The 19,164-nt window shown below is 48.1% G+C and overlaps 1 protein-coding gene across 2 annotated transcripts in view; it reads right to left on the bottom strand.

Moving 5' to 3' along the window:
* Positions 1-19,164, bottom strand: part of CARNS1 (carnosine synthase 1) — a 535,833-nt gene that overhangs the window by 5,777 nt on the left and 510,892 nt on the right. The gene's annotated exons all lie outside the window — the stretch shown is intronic.

The raw sequence follows: 19,164 nt of genomic DNA, 5'->3' as shown, positions 1-19,164 counted from the left end.
TGCATATACCTAGCTGTTGTGTTGAGTGAACCCACCTCATTACTGCATATACCTACCTTTTGTGTTAAGTGAACCCACCTCATCACTGCATATACCTAGCAGTTGTGTTCAGTGAACCCACCTCATCACTGCATATACCTAGCTGTTGTGTTCAGTGAACCCACCTCATCACTGCATATACCTAGCTGTTGTGTTCAGTGAACCCACCTCATCACTGCATATACCTAGCTGTTGTGTTCAGTGAACCCACCTCATCGCTGCATATACCTAGCTGTTGTGTTCAGTGAACCCACCTCATCACTGCATATACCTAGCTGTTGTGTTCAGTGAACCCACCTCATCGCTGCATATACCTAGCTGTTGTGTTCAGTGAACCCACCTCATCACTGCATATACCTAGCTGTTGTGTTCAGTGAACCCACCTCATCACTGCATATACCTAGCTGTTGTGTTCAGTGAACCCACCTCATCACTGCCTATACCTAGCAGTTGTGTTCAGTGAACCCACCTTATCACACTGCATATACCTAGCTGTTGTGTTCAGTGAACCCACCTCATCACTGCATATACCTAGCTGTTGTGTTCATTGAACTCACCTCATCACTGCACATACCTAGCTGTTGTGTTCAGTGAATCCACATCATTACTGCATATACCTAACTGTTGTGTTGAGTGAACCCACCTCATATACCTACCTAGCTGTTGTGTTCAGTGAACCCACTTACCTACGTGAGTGCACGCAGTGTGATGTACCACTCCGTGCATACCTGCTAACTGCTGCACCTGTGTGACTGCACATTGTATTAGTCAAATCAGTACATACCTTTTACTTCATCCCCCCCGATATGGACAAAATGGACAAAACAGGTAGCGGAAGAGGTAGAGGCAGACCCAGAGGAAGGCCACCTGGCAGGTGTGTGCGAGGTCGTGTTGATGTGATTTCCCGCTGTTGGTGCAGTTTTGGAGGTGTCTAAGGAAAGCGAAGCTGGGCAGGATGATTATGATGATGACGATTATACGGATGCCACGTATGTTCCCATTAGAGGGGATGAACAGGGAGACAGTTCAGAGGGGAAGTCAGAGAGGAGTAGGAGGAGACGAGTTCCAGTAAAAAGAAGGGGGAGCTCGTCGTCATCTGAAACAGCTCGTGGCAGTGTCCAGCGCCATGTATTTGCCACCTATGGACAGCCAGCCAACATGCCCTTCAACATCAGCTGCTGATGCCACCATAGTGCCATCACCCCAGGGGAGCTCAGCGGTTTGGAAATTTTTGAATGTGTCTGCCTCAGATCGGAGCAATGCCATCTGTACTCTCTGCCTCCAACAATTGAGCCGTGGAACGGCCAACACTCACGTAGGGACATGTGCCTTACGAAGGCACCTGGAGTAAAGGCACAAACAGCAATGGGAAGAACACCTGAGCAAAAGCAGCACACAAAAGAAAAGCCACCCTCCGCCTCCTCTTCCTCCTTCAGGTGCAGCATCTTCAGCCGCTTTCTCACTTGCACCCTCCTCCACTCCGCCTCTGCCCTTGAGCGGTTCCTGCTCCTCTGCCCACAACAGCCAGGTATCCATGAAGGAAATCTTTGAGCGGAAGAAGCCAATTTCTGCCAGTCATCCCCTTGCCCGGCGTCTGACAGCTGGCGTGGCGGAACTGTTAGCTTGCCAGCTGTTACCATACAAGCTGGTGGACTCTGAGGCTTTCCGTAAATTTGTGGCCATTGGGACACCGCAGTGGAAGATACCAGGCCGCAATTATTTTTCTAAAAAGGCGATACCCAAACTGTACCGTGAAGTTGAGAGGCAAGTGGTGTCATCTCTGGCACACAGCGTTGGGTCAAGGGTCCATATGACCATGGATGCCTGGTCTGCCAAGCACGGTCAGGGCCGCTACATTACTTACACAGCCCGTTGGGTCAACCTAGTGAACAATGGCAAGCAGGGAGTACGTGGCTGCGCAGTGGACCAACTTGTGACACCTCCACGGCTTGCAGGCATGCCTCCTGCCACCTCCTCTCCTTCTCCTCCTACTCCTCCTGCTACATCCTCTTCACTGTCGTCCTCCTCCTCCACCTTGGCTGAGTGGCAGTTCAACTCTAGTGGTGCTGCCATCTCCTCTCCAGCTACACAGCCCCATCTCCCCAGAGCCTATGCTGCATGCCAGGTACGATGGTGTCACGCCATCTTAGACATGTCTTGCCTCAAAGCGGAGAGTCACACTGGACCAGCTCTCCTGGCTGGTCTTAATAAACAGGTAGATCACTGGCTGACCCCGCACCAGCTGGAGATCGGCAACGTGGTGTGTGACAATGGCAGTAATCTCCTTTCCGTTTTGAATTTGGGAAAGCTGACACATGTACCCTGCATGGAACATGTGCTGAATCTAGTCGTTCAAAGATTTATGTCAAAATACCTAGGCTTAGAGGACTTCCTGAAGCAGGCCAGGAAGTTGTGTGGGCATTTCAGGCGGTCTTACACGGCCATGGCACGCTTTGCGGACATTCAGCGGAGAAACAACTTGCCAGTGAGACGCTAGATATGTGATATGTGATCGCTGGAATTCGACCCTGCTCATGTTCTCTCGCCTGCTAGAACAGGAGAAAGCCGTCACCCAGTACCTGTACAATTACAGTAGAAGGACACAATCTGGGGAGATGGGGATGTTGTGGTCCAACAACTGGACACTGATGCGAAGTGCATGCAGGCTCATGCGGCCATTTGAGGAGGTGACCAACCTGGTTAGTCACAGTGAAGGCACCATCAGCGACTTGATCCCCTACGCTTACTTCCTGGAGCGTGCCGTGCGTAGAGTGGTGGATGAAGCTGTGGAGGAGCGTGAAGAGGAACAGTTACGGCAGGAAGAGTCATGGGAGCAATTTTCATCAGAACCAGATGTTTCCTCAACACCTGCGGCAGCACAGAGGGGGGAGGAGGAGGAAGAAGAGTCGTGTGGGGAAGAAGAGGAGTCAGACGATGATGAGGAAGGTGTTTCTGTGGAGGAGGAAGAGGCGGCAGCAGAAGAAAAACCGCAGCAGGCATCGCAGGTGGCTTGTGCTGCTCAAAGTTCCCGTAGTATTGTTCGTGGCTGGGGGGAGGAAGAGGACTTACGTGACGTCACTGAGGAAGAGCAAGAGGAGATGGATAGTACGTCTGGATCCAACTTTGTGCAGATGGCATCTTTCATGCTGTCCAGCCTGTTGAGGGACCCCCCCTATAAAAAAACTCAAGGGGAATGACCTGTACTCAGGGCCGGCCCTAGACTTTTTGCCGCCTGAGGCAAATTTTGAGGCGGGGTGAAACTTTTGCCTCAGGCGGCACATTTCTAGGGGCGGCATCCGCCCATCGGTGGGTGCGGGGAGCCGGCCGCCGAGCTGGAGGGGTAGCGGGCAGGTCGGGGGTATTGGGCCTAGCGGCGGGGAGGGGGTCGGACCCCCCTTCCCTCGCCTGGGTCCCCCAATCTGCGCTCCCCTCCAGCATTAAATAGATCAGAAGCAGCCGATACTCGTAAGAGGCAGTGGGCGGGGAGGATTCACCTCTTCCTCGCTCGATCCAGCGTGTGCTCCACTGACGTCTCACTTCCTGCAACGCCGTCCACTTACAATACAGTGGGCGGCGTTGCAGGAAGTGACGTCAGTGGAGCGCACGCTGGATCGAAGAAGAGGTGAGTCCTCCCCGCCCGTGCCTCTTACGAGTAGCGGCTGCTTCTGATCTATTTAAGGCTGGAGGGGAGCGGAGGACGGGGGACCCAGGCGAGGGAGGGGGGGTCCGACCCCCCTCCCCGCCGCTAGACCCAATACCCCCGTCCTGCCCGCTACCCCTCCAGCTTGGCGGCCGGCTCCCCGAACTCACCGACGGGCAGATGCCGCCCCTAGAAATGTGCCGCCTGAGGCAAAAGTTTCACCCCGCCTCATGAGCGGGCCGGCCCTGCCTGTACTGGGTGGCCACGCTACTAGACCCTCGGTATAGGCACAAAGTGGCGGACATGTTACCAACTAACCTGAAGGCAGAAAGGATGCAGCACAAGCTGGTAACTATGCTTTACAATGCGTTTAAGGGTGATGTCACACCACAATGCAATAAAGGTACCACTGCCAGTAATCCTCCTCCCATGTCCATGCAGGCAAGGACAGGGCGCTCCAGCGATCTCATGGTGATGTCGGACATGCGGACATTCTTTTGTACAATGCCTCGCCTTAGCGCTTCCGGATCCACCCTCCACCAATGCCTGGACCAGCAGGTAGCCGACTACCTGGCCTTAAGTGTGGACGTAGACACTGTGAGCAGCGATGAACTCTTGGACTACTGGGTGCGCAGGCTTGACCTGTGGCCAGAGCTGTCCCAATTTGCCATCCAACGTCTGTCTTGCCCTGCCGCAAGTTTCCTGTCAGAAAGGACCTTCAGTGCAGCTGGAGGCATTGTCACTGAGAATTGAAGTCACCTAAGTCACAAAAGTGTTCAGTACCTCACCTTTATCAAAATGAATGAGGCAAGGATCCCGGATGGCTACTGCCCACCCAAAGACTAAGTCAGTCCCCACACACAGCATCTCTGCCTGCATGCCATGTGACTGGCTGCCTGCCCCAAGACTAAGTCGCTCCCCACACAGCACCTCTGCCCGAAGGCCGTTTGACTGCCTTCTCCACCACCACCAACAGGGTCCAGGACTCCAGGCGGATTCCTGAATTTTTTAGGCCGCTGCTAGTAGCAGCTGCTATAATAATTTTTCTGGGGCATGTACATGCCTGCCTAATTTTTCTGGCTGCACTGCGGGTGGCTGCAACAACAAAACAAAAGGCATGTACATGTGCCCATTCCCCTTCTTGATCATTACCTTGCAGCAGTGAAGGGGCTTGCATATCACAATGAAGCAATGACCGCCGGCTATATGAGTGTCTCGGGGGGTGGCACACCAAAGATAATAAGGTTGTTGCTTCATTGTGGTCAGACCAAATTTAATCAGCTGGACAGTCACTGTTCTGTCATTCAGCTAACTTAGCCCGGCGACCATATGGGCTGGAAAGCCGATATCGCCTGCACTCTCGTCATGGTGCGCACCAGTCCAGCACGGCCGTCACTACACAAACGGTTGTTTGCAGTCACTGCATACCTTTCACTGCATCTGTGACTGCACATTGTATTATACCTGTCAGTCAGTGCATACCTTTCACTTGAATGGATGGCAGACTTGCCCTCCAGAACAGATTCTCGTGAAAGGCAAGTGGTGTCATCAATGTCCGCCATAACAAATTCTCGTTAAAGGATTTAAAGTTGATTCATCTCATATACAACAGCAGGGCCTCGAAAGTCTTCCTCCTGTATTGTTATTTTTGGTCACTCAATACCTCGGGGCGTGCATGCCATTGCCATGCCTGCTGCCCTCCTTGGATGTGTGGTGGTAGCCATTTCTCAGACTCCGGACCGGAATCGAACCTTGATTCCCCGGCTATTACCCGTGGTCACAATGGCAGAATTGCCCTCCATATGATTCTCGATAAAGGTCTTGTAGTAGAGCCAGCGGTGTAATCATTGTCCGCCATAACAGATTCTCGTTAAAGAGAACCCGAGGTGGGTTTGAAGAATATTATCTGCATACATAGGCTGGATCTGCCTATACAGCCCAGCCTCTGTTGCTATCCCAAACACCCCTAAGGTCCCCCTGCACTCTGCAATCCCTCATAAATCACAGCCATGCTGCTGACAAACAGCTTGTCAGAGCTAGCTGTGTTTATCTCTATAGTGTCAGTCTGCTGCTCTCCCCGCCTCCTGAAGAACTCCAGTCCCCGCCTGCATCCCTTCCCTCCCTGCTGATTGGAGGGAAGGGATGGGGGCAGGGACCGGAGCTATGCAGGAGGCGGGGGAGCAGCTGAGACTGACACTACAGATGTAAATAGAGCCTCACAGCACGGCTGTGATTTATGAGGGATTGCAGAGTGCAGGGGGACCTTAGTGGGGTTTGGGATAGCAACAGAGGCTGGGCTGTATAGGCAGATCCAGCCTCTGTATGCAGATAACATTCTTTAAACACACCTCGGGTTCTCTTTAAAGTATTTAACGTTGATTCATCTCATATACAACAGCAGGGCCTCAAAAGTCCTCCTCCTGTATTGTTATTTTTGGTCACTCACTACCTCGGGACGTGCATGCCATGCCTGCTGCCCTCCTTGGACGTGTGGTGGTAGCCATTTCTCAGGCTCCACACCGGAATCGAACCCTGATTCCCCGGCCATTACCCGTGGTCACAATGGCAGACTTGCCCTCCATATTATTCTCGAGAAAGGTACTGTAGAGCCAGCAGAAAAAGTAATTAAAAAAAAATAGATGTAAGCTTTAACTATGGTAGAGAAAGAACCATGGAAAGTTGATAAGGCAGTCAGACATTACTTGATATCACTGAGTGAGGAAGAGCAATCTCGCCATGGTGCGCAGTAGTCCAGAACGGTCATCACTACACAAACAGCTGTTTGCGGTGTGTTACACAGTGAGTTTGGTCTGTCAGTGTGAAGCAGTACACTAATTACACTACCTGATTGATGTATACACATGCAAGATGTTTTAAAGCACTTTAGGCCTGCAATTTAGCATTCAATATGATTTCTGCCCATAAAACGCTGCTTTGCTACAAATCCATATTTTTCCCCGGGACTTTTGGCATGTATCCCACTCCGCCATGCCCCCCTCCAGGTGTTAGACCCCTTGAAACATCTCTTCCATCACTTTTCTGGCCAGCATAATTTTTTCTAGTTTTCCAAGTTTGCCTCCCCATTGAAGTCTATCGCGGTTCGCGAAAGTTCGCGCAAACCGAACCTTTCGCGAACCGAAAATCGGAGGTTCGGGCCATCTCTACTCACTACACTACACTAAGTGTCCCTTCTTTTGTGTCTCTATGTAAGCTAAACTAACTAGCTACACTAACCTCTGCTGCCCCCACCAGCTACAATCACTTTACACTGAGCTACACTCACTACAGTCCCAGCGACACTACTAGAGATGGGCTGAACAGTTCACCCGCGAACGGTTACAGGCAAATTTCGGGTGGTTTGCGATCGCCGGCGAAGGCAAACTTTTGCGGAAGTTCGGTTCGCCCCCATAATGCTCCATTACGGTCAACTTTGGCACAGGCACATTGTCGCCAATCAGACTACACTCACTCCTGGAGCCCCCCCCCCCCCCCCCCTCTTATAAAAGGCAAGATTCTCTGGCGGTTTAATTACTCACACATCTGCCTACAGTAATTAGTGAAGGGACAGCTGCTGACAGACTCTGCTAGGGGAAGCTTATTTAGGCTCTTGTAGGCGTGTTAGCTTGCTCCTGGCTGATTGTTATTCCTTATATAGCACCCCACAACAGCTCCTTTCTTTCCTTCCTCCCTCCTCCTCCAGAGGATCTTATCTTCCAGTGATTTGTAGGATGTCAAAAGCATGCTCACATACATTGGCCAGGAATCAAACCCAGGTCAACTGCTTGGAGGGCAGCTATGCTCACCACTATACCACCAACACTACAGGCTGAAGCCTGCCTAGCTGGCCTGGGAAGGATGAAAAGCTAGGTGTCCATGCAACCATTCCTGCTAACCTAAACATTGGCTTAAAGGGGAACTGAAGAGAGAGGTATATGGAGGCTGTCATGTTTATTTCCTTTTAGACAATACCAGTTGCCTGGCAGCCCTGCTGATCCTCTGCCTCTAATACTATTAGCCATAGCCCCTGAACAAGCATGCAGCAGATCAGGTGTTTCAGTGGTTCAGACTTATAAGTCTGATCTGACAAGACTAGCTGCATGCTTGTTTCTGGTTTTAATCAGATACTACTGCACAGAAATAGACCAGCAGGGCTGCCAGGCAACTGGTATTGATTAAAAGGAAATAAACATGACAGCCTCCATATACCTCTCTCTTCAGTTCCCCTTTAAGACTTTACCAAATTCAATGCTCCAATATGGGGAAGCTTCTCTGTTTGCTGTTTTTTTGTTTGTTTGTTTTCTAAGTGTGGTGTCACAGTTCAATCATCTCTTCAACTACAAGAAAGGCCCAGGAGTAGTCTTAGCTACCATAATATCTATGTTACGGCAGGGCCCTTATTACACTTTCTCTTAGAGGGCTATGGAAACCGTTTTGCCCATGCGATAAAGCGAGGTGCAAAAATGAGATCATGCCTAGCAGAGAATGGTTTCGATCCATCAACCTCTGGGTTATGGGCCCAGCACACTTCCGCTGCGCCACTCTGCTTACATTTGTATACAATCTTCAAGTTTAAGAAGGGTACATTAGTTGAAAAAGTTACACTACAAAATGTCATTAGGGCCTTGTTACAGCAAGGCCCTAATGACATTTTCTCTTAAGAGGCTATGGCCGCCGATTGGCCCATGTGGTAAAGCAAGGTGTAAAAAATAAAGTACACCTAGCAGAGGATGGTTTTGATCCATCATCCTCTGGGTTATGGGCCCAGCACACTTCTGCTGCGCCACTCTGCAGTCTGCTTATATTTATATACAATCTTCAAGTTTAAGAAGGGTACATTAGTTGAAATAGTTATACTACAATCTATGTTACAGCAAGGCCCTAATGACACTTTCTCTTAAAGGGGAACTGAAGAGAGAGGTATATGGAGGCTGTCATGTTTATTTCCTTTTAATCAATACCAGTTACCTGGTGGCGCTGCTGGTCTATTTCTCTGCAGTAGTATCTGATTAAAACCAGAAACAAGCATGCAGCTAGTCTTGTCAGATCAGACTTATAAGTCTGAACCACTGAAACACCTGATCTGCTGCATGCTTGTTCAGGGGCTATGGCTAATATTATTAGAGGATCAGCAGGGCTGCCAGGCAACTGGTATTGTCTAAAAGGAAATAAACATGACAGCCTCCATATACCTCTCTCTTCAGTTCCCCTTTAAGAGAAAGTGTCATTAGGGCCTTGCTGTAACATAGATTGTAGTATAACTATTTCAACTAATGTACCCTTCTTAAACTTGAAGAATGTATATATAAATATAAGTAGAGATGGGCCGAACGGTTCGCCGGCGAACGGTTCCAGGCGAACTTTGGGGGTTCGCGTTCGCCTGCATCAGGCGAACTTTTGCGAAAGTTCGATTCGCCCCATAATGCTGTATTGAGCAAAATTTTTACCCTTCATTTCACTGTCAGCAGACATGTTATTGTCAAACACCCTCCCTTCAAGCTAGGTCCTTTATACCATTTGACTCAGTTGTCTGCCTACACTAATTAATTATGGGACAGCTGCTACACACTCTGCTAGGGAGATTTTAATTGGCCTCCTCCCGCCTCCCTCCTAGGGAGGAGGGTCTCTTCTGCCAGGGAATTATACTATTTTAAAAACCAGTATACATCATACCATAGCTGGGAATCGAACCCAGATCTCACTGTGTGGTGGGCACGTCACCCTAAGCACTGTACCACTACAGTAGTAAGTGAAGCTAGCCTAAAATGTACCATTTATGCTCAATGCAATAGAACCATTAGGTTGCTTAAAGGAGAACTGTAGTGAGAGGTATATGGAGGCTGCCATATTGATTTCCTTTTAAGCTATACCAGTTGCCTGGCAGCCCTGCTGATCTATTTGGCTGCAGTAATAATAATAATAATAATAATCCAAACATTTGTATAGTGCTTTTCTCCTGTCGGACTCAAAGCGCTCAAGAGCTGCAGCCACAGGGATGCGCTCAAGAGGCCACCCTGCAGTGTTAGGGAGTCTTGCCTTGAACTCCTTACTGAATAGGTACTTGACCTAGCCAGGATTCAAACCCTGGTCTCCCATGTCAAAGGCAGAGCCCTTAAAGGGAAGGTTCAGGGAGGGTGGAGAAAAAATAAAAATCAATTTCCACTTACCTGGGGCTTCCTCCAGCCCGTGGCAGGCAGGAGGTGCCCTCGCCGCCGCTCCGCAGGCTCCCGGTGGTCTCCGGTGGCCGACCCGACCTGGCCAGGCCGGCTGCCAGGTCGGGCTCTTCTGCGCTCCAAGTCCTGGTACTTCTGCGTCCCACGCCGGCGCTCTGACGTCATCGGACGTCCGCCGGGCTGTACTGCGCATGCGCAGAACTACTGCGCATGCGCAGTACAGCCCGGCGGCGCCGGCGTGGGACGCAGAAGTACCAGGACTTGGAGCGCAGAAGAGCCCGACCTGGCAGCCGGCCTGGCCAGGTCGGGTCGGCCACCGGAGACCACCGGGAGCCTGCGGAGCGGCGGCGAGGGCACCTCCTGCCTGCCACGGGCTGGAGGAAGCCCCAGGTAAGTGGAAATTGATTTTTATTTTTCCTCCACCCTCCCTGAACCTTTCCTTTAACCAGTACACTATCCATCCACTGTAGTGTGAATCACACCAGAAACAAGCATGCAGCTAATCTTGTCAGATCTTACAAAAATGTCAAACACCAGATCTGCTGCATGCTTGTTCAGGGTCTAGGGCTAAAAGTATTGGAGGCAGAGGATCTGCAGGATAGCCAGGTAACTGGTATTGCTTAAAAGGAAATCAATATGGTAGCCTCCATATACCTTTCACTACAGTTCTCCTTTAAAGGGAACCTTAACTGTGAATGATATGGATGTTTCCTGTAAACAATACCAGTTGCCTGGCAGTCCAGCTGATCTTTGTGACTGCAATAGTGGCTGAATCACACCCTGAAACAAGCATGCAGCTAATCCAGTCTGACTTCAGTCAGAGCACCTGATCTGCATGCTTGTTCAGGGGCTGTGGCTAAAAGTATTAGAGACACAGGATCAGCAGGCGATTCAGGCAACTGGTATTATTTTAAAAGGAAAAATCCATATCCTTCTCCGTTTAGGTTCCCTTTAAGGATTTGTAGCATAAAAGCCAACTCACATTGGCTGGGATTTGAACCTGGGTCTCACTGTATGGTGGACAAGCACACTAACCACTATACCAACTGAAGCTGGCCTGAAATTGCTGGCCTAAAATTTACTATTTATGCTCAATACAAGAGAAAAAGTAGACAAGACAAATAACATTTATATCACACTTTTCTCCTGGCGGACTCAAAGGACCAGAGCTGCAGCCACTAGGGCATGCTCTATAGGCAGTAGCAGTGTTAGGAAGACTTGCCTAAGGTCTCTTACTGAATAGGTGCTGGCTTACTGAACAGACAGAGCTGAGATTTGAACTCTGGTCTCCTTTGTCAGAGGCAGCGCCCTTATCCATTACACCATGCAGCCACTGGTTACAGATATTTGCCAGACATGTCCTTCTCTTTTGTGTTATTTGTCTTGTCTACTTTTTCTCTTGTATTGAGCATAAATAGTAAATTTTAGGCCAGCAATTTCAGGCCAGCTTCAGTTGGTATAGTGGTTAGTGTGCTTGTCCATCATACAGTGAGACACAGGTTCAAATCCCAGCCAATGTGAGTTGGCTTTTATGCTACAAATCCTTAAAGGGAACCTAAACGGAGAAGGATATGGATTTTTCCTTTTAAAATAATACCAGTTGCCTGAATCGCCTGCTGATCCTGTGTCTCTAATACTTTTAGCCACAGCCCCTGAACAAGCATGCAGAACAGGTGCTCTGACTGAAGTCAGACTGGATTAGCTGCATGCTTGTTTCAGGGTGTGATTCAGCCACTATTGCAGTCACAAAGATCAGCTGGACTGCCAGGCAACTGGTATTGTTTACAGGAAACATCCATATCATTCACAGTTAAGGTTCCCTTTAAAGGAGAACTGTAGTGAAAGGTATATGGAGGCTACCATATTGATTTCCTTTTAAGCAATACCAGTTACCTGGCTATCCTGCAGATCCTCTGCCTCCAATACTTTTAGCCCTAGACCCTGAACAAGCATGCAGCAGATCTGGTGTTTGACATTTTTGTAAGATCTGACAAGATTAGCTGCATGCTTGTTTCTGGTGTGATTCACACTACAGTGGATGGATAGTGTACTGGTTAAAGGAAAGGTTCAGGGAGGGTGAAGGAAAAATAAAAATCAATTTCCACTTACCTGGGGCTTCCTCCAGCCCGTGGCAGGCAGGAGGTGCCCTCGCCGCCGCTCCGCAGGCTCCCGGTGGTCTCCGGTGGCCGACCCGACCTGGCCAGGCCGGCTGCCAGGTCGGGCTCTTCTGCGCTCCAAGTCCTGGTACTTCTGCGTCCCACGCCGGCGCCGCCGGGCTGTACTGCGCATGCGCAGTAGTTCTGCGCATGCGCAGTACAGCCTGGCGGACGTCCGATGACGTCAGAGCGCCGGCGTGGGACGCAGAAGTACCAGGACTTGGAGCGCAGAAGAGCCCGACCTGGCAGCCGGCCTGGCCAGGTCGGGTCGGCCACCGGAGACCACCGGGAGCCTGCGGAGCGGCGGCGAGGGCACCTCCTGCCTGCCACGGGCTGGAGGAAGCCCCAGGTAAGTGGAAATTGATTTTTATTTTTTCTCCACCCTCCCTGAACCTTCCCTTTAAGGGCTCTGTCTTTGACATGGGAGACCAGGGTTTGAATCCTGGCTAGGTCAAGTACCTATTCAGTAAGGAGTTCAAGGCAAGACTCCCTAACACTGCAGGGTGGCCTCTTGAGCGCATCCCTGTGGCTGCAGCTCTTGAGCGCTTTGAGTCCGACAGGAGAAAAGCACTATACAAATGTTTGGATTATTATTATTATTATTACTGCAGCCAAATAGATCAGCAGGGCTGCCAGGCAACTGGTATAGCTTAAAAGGAAATCAATATGGCAGCCTCCATATACCTCTCACTACAGTTCTCCTTTAAGCAACCTAATCAATTGCATTGAGCATAAATGGTACATTTTAGGCTAGCTTCACTTACTACTGTAGTGGTACAGTGCTTAGGGTGACGTGCCCACCACACAGTGAGATCTGGGTTCGAGGGTGGAGGGTAATTAAAATCTCCCTAGCAGAGTGTGTAGCAGCTGTCCCATAACTAATTAGTGTAGGCAGGCAAATGGTATAAAGGACCTTGCTTGGAGGAGGGAGGGTGGGCAGGTCCTCCAGCAGTGATGTGTATTTCACTCAATTAGGTGTGGCTCCAGGTATTAGACCTTTTGAAACATGTTTTCTATAATTTTTCCAGTTGATAGAATTTTTTTAAACTTTCAAAGTTCGCCTCCCCATTGAAGTCTATTGCGGTTCGCGAACTTTTTCGCGAACTGAACATTTCGCGGAAGTTCACGAACAGGGTTCGCGAACCTAAAATCGGAGGTTCGGCCCATCTCTAAATATAAAGCAGACTGCAGAGTGGCGCAGCAGAAGTGTGCTGGGCCCATAACCCAAAGGTTGATGGATCAAAACCAACCTCTGCTAGGCATGATTTCATTTTTGCACCTCGCTTTATCGCATGGGCAAAACGGTTTTCATAGCCCTGTAAAAGAAAGTGTAATAAGGGCCCTGCCGTAACATAGATATTACGGTAGCTAAGACTACTCCTGGGCCTTTCTTGTAGTTGAAGAGATGAGTGAACTGTGACACCACACTTAAAAAAAAAAAAAAAAACAGCAAACAGAGACGCTTCCCCATATTGGAGCATTGGATTTGGTAAAGTTTTAAGCCAATGTGTTGTAAGACACAAGTAAGCTTCAGGTTAGCAGGAATGGTTGCATGGCCACCTAGCTTTTCATCCTTCACAGGCCAGCTAGGCTGGCTTCAGCCTGTAGTGTTGGTGGTATAGTGGTGAGCATAGCTGCCCTCCAAGCAGTTGACCTGGGTTTGATTCCTGGCCAATGTATGTGAGTGTGCTTTTGACATTCTACAAATCCCTGGAAGACAAGATCCTTCTCCTCCAGATGAGGGAAAGGAGAATGAAGGGAATTACACTTCCTGATAGATGTATACACATGCAAGATGTTGTAAAGCAGTTTAGGCCTGCAATTCAACATTCATTGGCCTCAATTCACTAAGATCATGCTGGAGATAATAAGGCAAGAGAAAACTTACCTCCACACAGTGAGAGAGTAATCTTATCTCTTCATTCCATAAGTTACCTCCTCTGTAGTTATTTTACCTCCTCTGTAGTTAATTTACCCTCTCTGTAGTTAATTTACCTCCTCTGTAGTTATTTTCACACGCCTGTCTTTAACTCTGGAGTTATTTTAAGGATTGGAGAGTTAACTTAAAGACAGAAGAGTTAACTTTAGGCTTGCCTGAGGTAAAATGTTTCCTTAATACTACATGCCTTATCACCATGGTAACAACTCTAGAAGAGTTATTAAAGACAGGAGATAAGCTTAGTGAATTGAGGCCATTGTGATTTCTGACCTTAAAACAGTGGTTTGTGTCAAATCTAGTTTTTTTTATTAAAGGGACTCCGAGCTCATCTAAAAAATAAAAGTTGTACTCACCCGGGGATTTTTCCAGCCCAGTGCTAGTCGGGAGGTCCCACGACGGCGTCCTGGCTCCTCTCCTACTCCCCGCTCCAGAATGGCTGACCGGCCGCAGCCCGGGCGACACTCGCCCGAGTGTCGGGCTGCTCCTTCCACGTATGACGCGGCTGACATCACACGCCGGCCGCCTCGCGTCATCAAGGTGGCCGGCGTGGCAGTACCGCGCATGCGTGCTTTAATCGCGCATGCGCAGTACTTTCATGCTGGCCGCCGTGATGGTGTATCCCACTCAAGCATGTCTCCATCCAAGGTTCGGTCCATCTCTACTCACTACACTCCCAGCTACACTCATTACATTTACAGTTCCATTCACTGCAATGATCACACTGCCAGCTGCACTCTCAGCTACAATGCTACAATGCACTCCCAGCTACAACCGAGTCCTCTGTCCTTTTCCTCTATCTGTCTCCAGCCACTATCAACAGAAGATTCTGCCACTCTACATACTCGTCCTCCTTGGTCTCTGTCCTTTCTAATTACCTGCCCTCTAGCTGTGTACATCATGCATGACTTGATGGCGCAGGTCACTCTAGATATGTGCAGGTAAAGGGCACCAGTGAACCAGGAAGGATGGAGGCGGCAGAATCTTCTGTTGGCAGCAGCAGGAGATCGATGGAGGGCATGAAGCGGATAGTTGAGGGCTTGTGGCTGTACATTCGGGTCCAGTGAAAAATGGCGCCGGCTAAATAATGGCGCCCCCTTCTGCCCGATATTTGTTTAAAACGATATTTATCGTTTTAAAGGTTAAAATAGTGCGGACCTTTTGAACGAAATTTATCGTTTTAAAACTTTTTTTTTTTGTCCTGCCTGAACGATATTTATCGTTTTAAGCCCTGCTTTGCTGCCGTTTGGAAAATATCTGCCCGCCAACTTTAATGTTTAATAGCAAAGCCCCCTTAAACGCTAAAAACACCAAATTTGCAGGGAATGTTAAGAAAAATATTGTGAACAAGAGAATTTTTTTTTCAAAAAGACCTTATAGTTTTTGAGAAAAATAGATTTTGAATATTCTGCTTCTGACCGTGGGAAAATTAAACCCCCAGCCAACTTTAGGGGTTAATAGCAAAGCCCCTTTACATGCCAGAAACACCAAATGTGTAGGGAAATGTTAAGAAGAACAGTGGGAACAAGAAGAAAAAAATCTTTTTCAAAAAGACCTTATAGTTTTTGAGAAAATCGATTTTAAATCTTCAAAGAGAAAAATTATCTATTTAAATCTCGTAATGACATTTCTGCGGAAACAATTCCCGCCGACTTTAGCAGTTAATAGCAAAGTCCCCTTAAATCCTATCAACACCAAATTTGCAGGATATGTTAAAAAGATACTGGGAAACAATATTTAACTACTTTACCCCCGCCCGTACGGATTTCTCCGTCCCTTTTTCCATCCTTTAACCCCCAGGGACGGAGAAATCCGTACTTTCCGCGTTCCCGACGCTGTCCGCGCTCCCGCTTGTAAACACGCCGCCGCCCGCTAGTAAACACGCCGCCGCCCGCTCGCCCGGAGATCAATGAACGGGAAAATCCATTCCCGTTCGTTGCTCTAAGCCCCACAATGATCCGCTGCTCTCCTATGGGCAGCGCGATCATTGTGAGAAAAAACTCACGTGTCCAGCCTCCTTATACTTCCTCCAAGCTTCCGGAAGGACGCTTGGAGGTCGCATTAAAACAAAAAGTTACTGTGGCCATCTTGTGGCCAAATAGTAAACTACACCCTACACATTTTTCACATACAAATAAATGACTTTTACACAAAAAATTAACTCATTACCTCCCACACTCCCCATTTTTTTTTTTTTTTTAATTAAAAAAAAATTCAAAAATTTACAATTAAAAAAAATACATAAATAGTTACCTTAGGGACTGAACTTTTTAAATATTTATATTAAGAGGGTATAACACTGTTACTTTATAAACTATGGGCTTGTAATTAGGGATGGACGCAAAACTGAAAAAATGCACCTTTATTTCCAAATAAAATATTGGCGCCAAACATTGTGATAGGGAGATAATTTAAATGGTTTTATAACCGGGACAAAAGGGCAAATACATTTCATGGGTTTTAATTACAGTAGCATGCATTATTTAAAAACTATAATGGCCGAAAACTGAAAAATAATTATTTTTTCCCCCACATTTTTCCTATTTTCCCATTAAAACACATTTAGAAAAAAATAATTCTTGGCATAATGTCCCACCTAAAGAAAGCCTAATTGGTGGCGGAAAAAACAAGATATAGTTCATTTCATTGCGATAAGTAATGATAAAGTTATAGACGAATGAATGGAAGGAGCGCTGAAAGGTGAAAATTGCTCTGGTGCTCAGGGGGTAAAACCCCTCAGTGGTGAAGTGGTTAAAATAAATTGAAAAATGTTATTTATTTATTTTTTTTTAATTTACATTTTTGTGTTATGTTCTGAGTGTGGGAAATTTTTTGAAAAAAATGACGTGGGGTCCCCCCTCCCGAGCCTCTGTAACCCCTTGTCTCCCATGCAGGCTGGGATAGCCAGAATGCGGAGCCCCGGCCGACTGGGGCTTCGCACCCTGAGCTATACCAGCCCGCATGGTCCATTGTATGGGGGGCTCCCGGGGGGGGGAGGGGCGGCCAAACCTTCCCCCCCGGAGCCCTTGTCCAATCCATGGACAAGGGGCTCTCCCCCACCTCCGGTGCCCCAGGAAGAGGTGGGGGCGACGACTCCCTGAGGGGGGGTTCATGGTGGCATCTGGGATTCCCCTTTAAGAAGGGGACCCCCAGATGCCCACCCCCCTCCCAGGAGAAATGAGTATAGGGGTACAAAGTACCCCTTACCCATTTCCACAAAGGGTTAAATGAAATAAAAACGCAACCACGAGAAAAGTCCTTTAATGTTCTAAATTAACCAGAAATACTTACCTGTACCTTCAAGAAAAAAATCCCACGTCAATTAGGTCCCACGACAGAATCCTCTATCTTGCGACCTTCTGATACATCTTGATTGAAGATCTCCACCGCCCCGATGCCACACACGCCGCCCCCGCCGAACTGCTCTCAGCTATACTTAGTATAGCTTAGAGAGCAAAAAGCATCTTTAAATTTTAGCTCCAATGGTCCCCATTGGTTCCTTAACAGACCAATGGGGATCAGGAGGATCCCCATTGGTCGATAAGGAACCAATGGGGAGCTTTGGAGCCAAAGTTTAAAGATGCTTTTGTTCTCAGCTATACTTAGTATAGCTGAGAGTGCGTCTATACAGACGCATTACCGCTAGCTCCCGCTGCCCTCCCTGCCTCTCTCACACCTGTTACCCTCACCCATGCTGGCACCCATAGGTGCATTGGGTGCCAGCATGGGGGTGGGTGACCGGTGGGGAGAGGCAGGGAGGGCAGCGGGAGTTAGCGGTAATGCGTCTGTATAGACGCACTCTCAGCTATACTGTATAGCTGAGAGCAGTGCGTCGGGGGCGGCGTGTGTGGCGTCGGGGCAGCGGAGATCTTCAATCAAGATGTATCAGAAGGTCGCAAGATAGAGGATACTGTCGTGGGATCTAATCGGCGTGGGATTTTTTTTCTTAAAGGTACAGGTAAGTATTTGTGGTTAATTTGGAACATTAAAGGACTTTTCTCGTGGTTGCGTTTTTATTTCATTTAACTCTTTGTGGAAATGGGTAAGGGGTACTTTGTACCCCTATACTCATTTCTCCTGGGAGGGGGTGGGCATCTGGGGGTCCCCTTCTTAAAGGGGACTCCCAGATGCCTCCATGAACCCCCCTCAGGGAGTCGTCGCCCCCACCTCCTCCTGGGGCGACCTCCTCCTGGGGCACCGGAAGAGCCCCTTGTCCATGGATTGGACAAGGGCTCCGGGGGGGAGGGGAAGGCTTGGCTGCCCCTCCCCACCCCGGAGCCCCCCCATATCATGGACCATGCGGGCTGGTATAGCTCAGGGTGCGAAGCCCCAGTCGGCCGGGGCTCCGCATTCTGGCTATCCCAGCCTGCATGGGAGACAACGGGTTACAGAGGCTCGGGAGGGGGGACCCCACATCATTTTTTTCAAAAAATTTCCCACACTCAGAACATAACACAAAAAATTTTAATTTAAAAAAATAAATAAATAAAATGTTTCTATTTTTTTTAAATATTGTTTCCCAGTATCTTTTTAACATATCCTGAAAATTTGGTGTTGCTAGGATTTAAGGGGACTTTGCTATTAACTGCTAAACTCGGCAGGAATTGTTTCCGCAGAAATGTTATTACGCGATTTAAATAGATAGTTTTTCTCTTTGAAGATTTAAAATTGATTTTCTCAAAAACTATAAGGTCTTTTTGAAAAAAAAATTTCTTCTTGTTCCCACTGTTTTTCTTAACATTTTCCTACACATTTGGTGTTTCTGGCATGTAAAGGGGCTTTGCTATTAACCGCTAAAGTCGGCGGGGGGTTAATTTTCCCACGGTCAGAAGGAGAATATTCAAAATCTATTTTTCTCAAAAACTATAAGGTCTTTTTGAAAAAAAAAATTTGTTCTCTTGTTCACAATTTTTTTCTTAACATTCCCTGCAAATTTGGTGTTTTTAGCGTTTAAGGGGGCCTTGCTATTAACCGCTAAAGTCGGCAGGGGTTTAATTTTCCCACGGTTAGAAGAAGAATATTCAAAATCGATTTTCTCAAAAACTATAAGGTCTTTTGAGAAAAAAAATTTCTCTTGTTCACAATTTTTTTCTTAACATTCTCTGCAAATTTGGTGTTTTTAGCGTTTAAGGGGGCTTTGCTATTAAACATTAAAGTTGGCGGGCAGATATTTTCCAAACGGCAGCAAAGCAGGGCTTAAAACGATAAATATCGTTCAGGCAT

Source organism: Hyperolius riggenbachi, chromosome 10, assembly GCF_040937935.1.
Source record: "Hyperolius riggenbachi isolate aHypRig1 chromosome 10, aHypRig1.pri, whole genome shotgun sequence".
Lineage (NCBI taxonomy): Eukaryota > Metazoa > Chordata > Amphibia > Anura > Hyperoliidae > Hyperolius > Hyperolius riggenbachi.
Note: the sequence above shows the minus strand (reverse complement) of the source record. Positions and strands in the feature narration are given on the sequence as shown.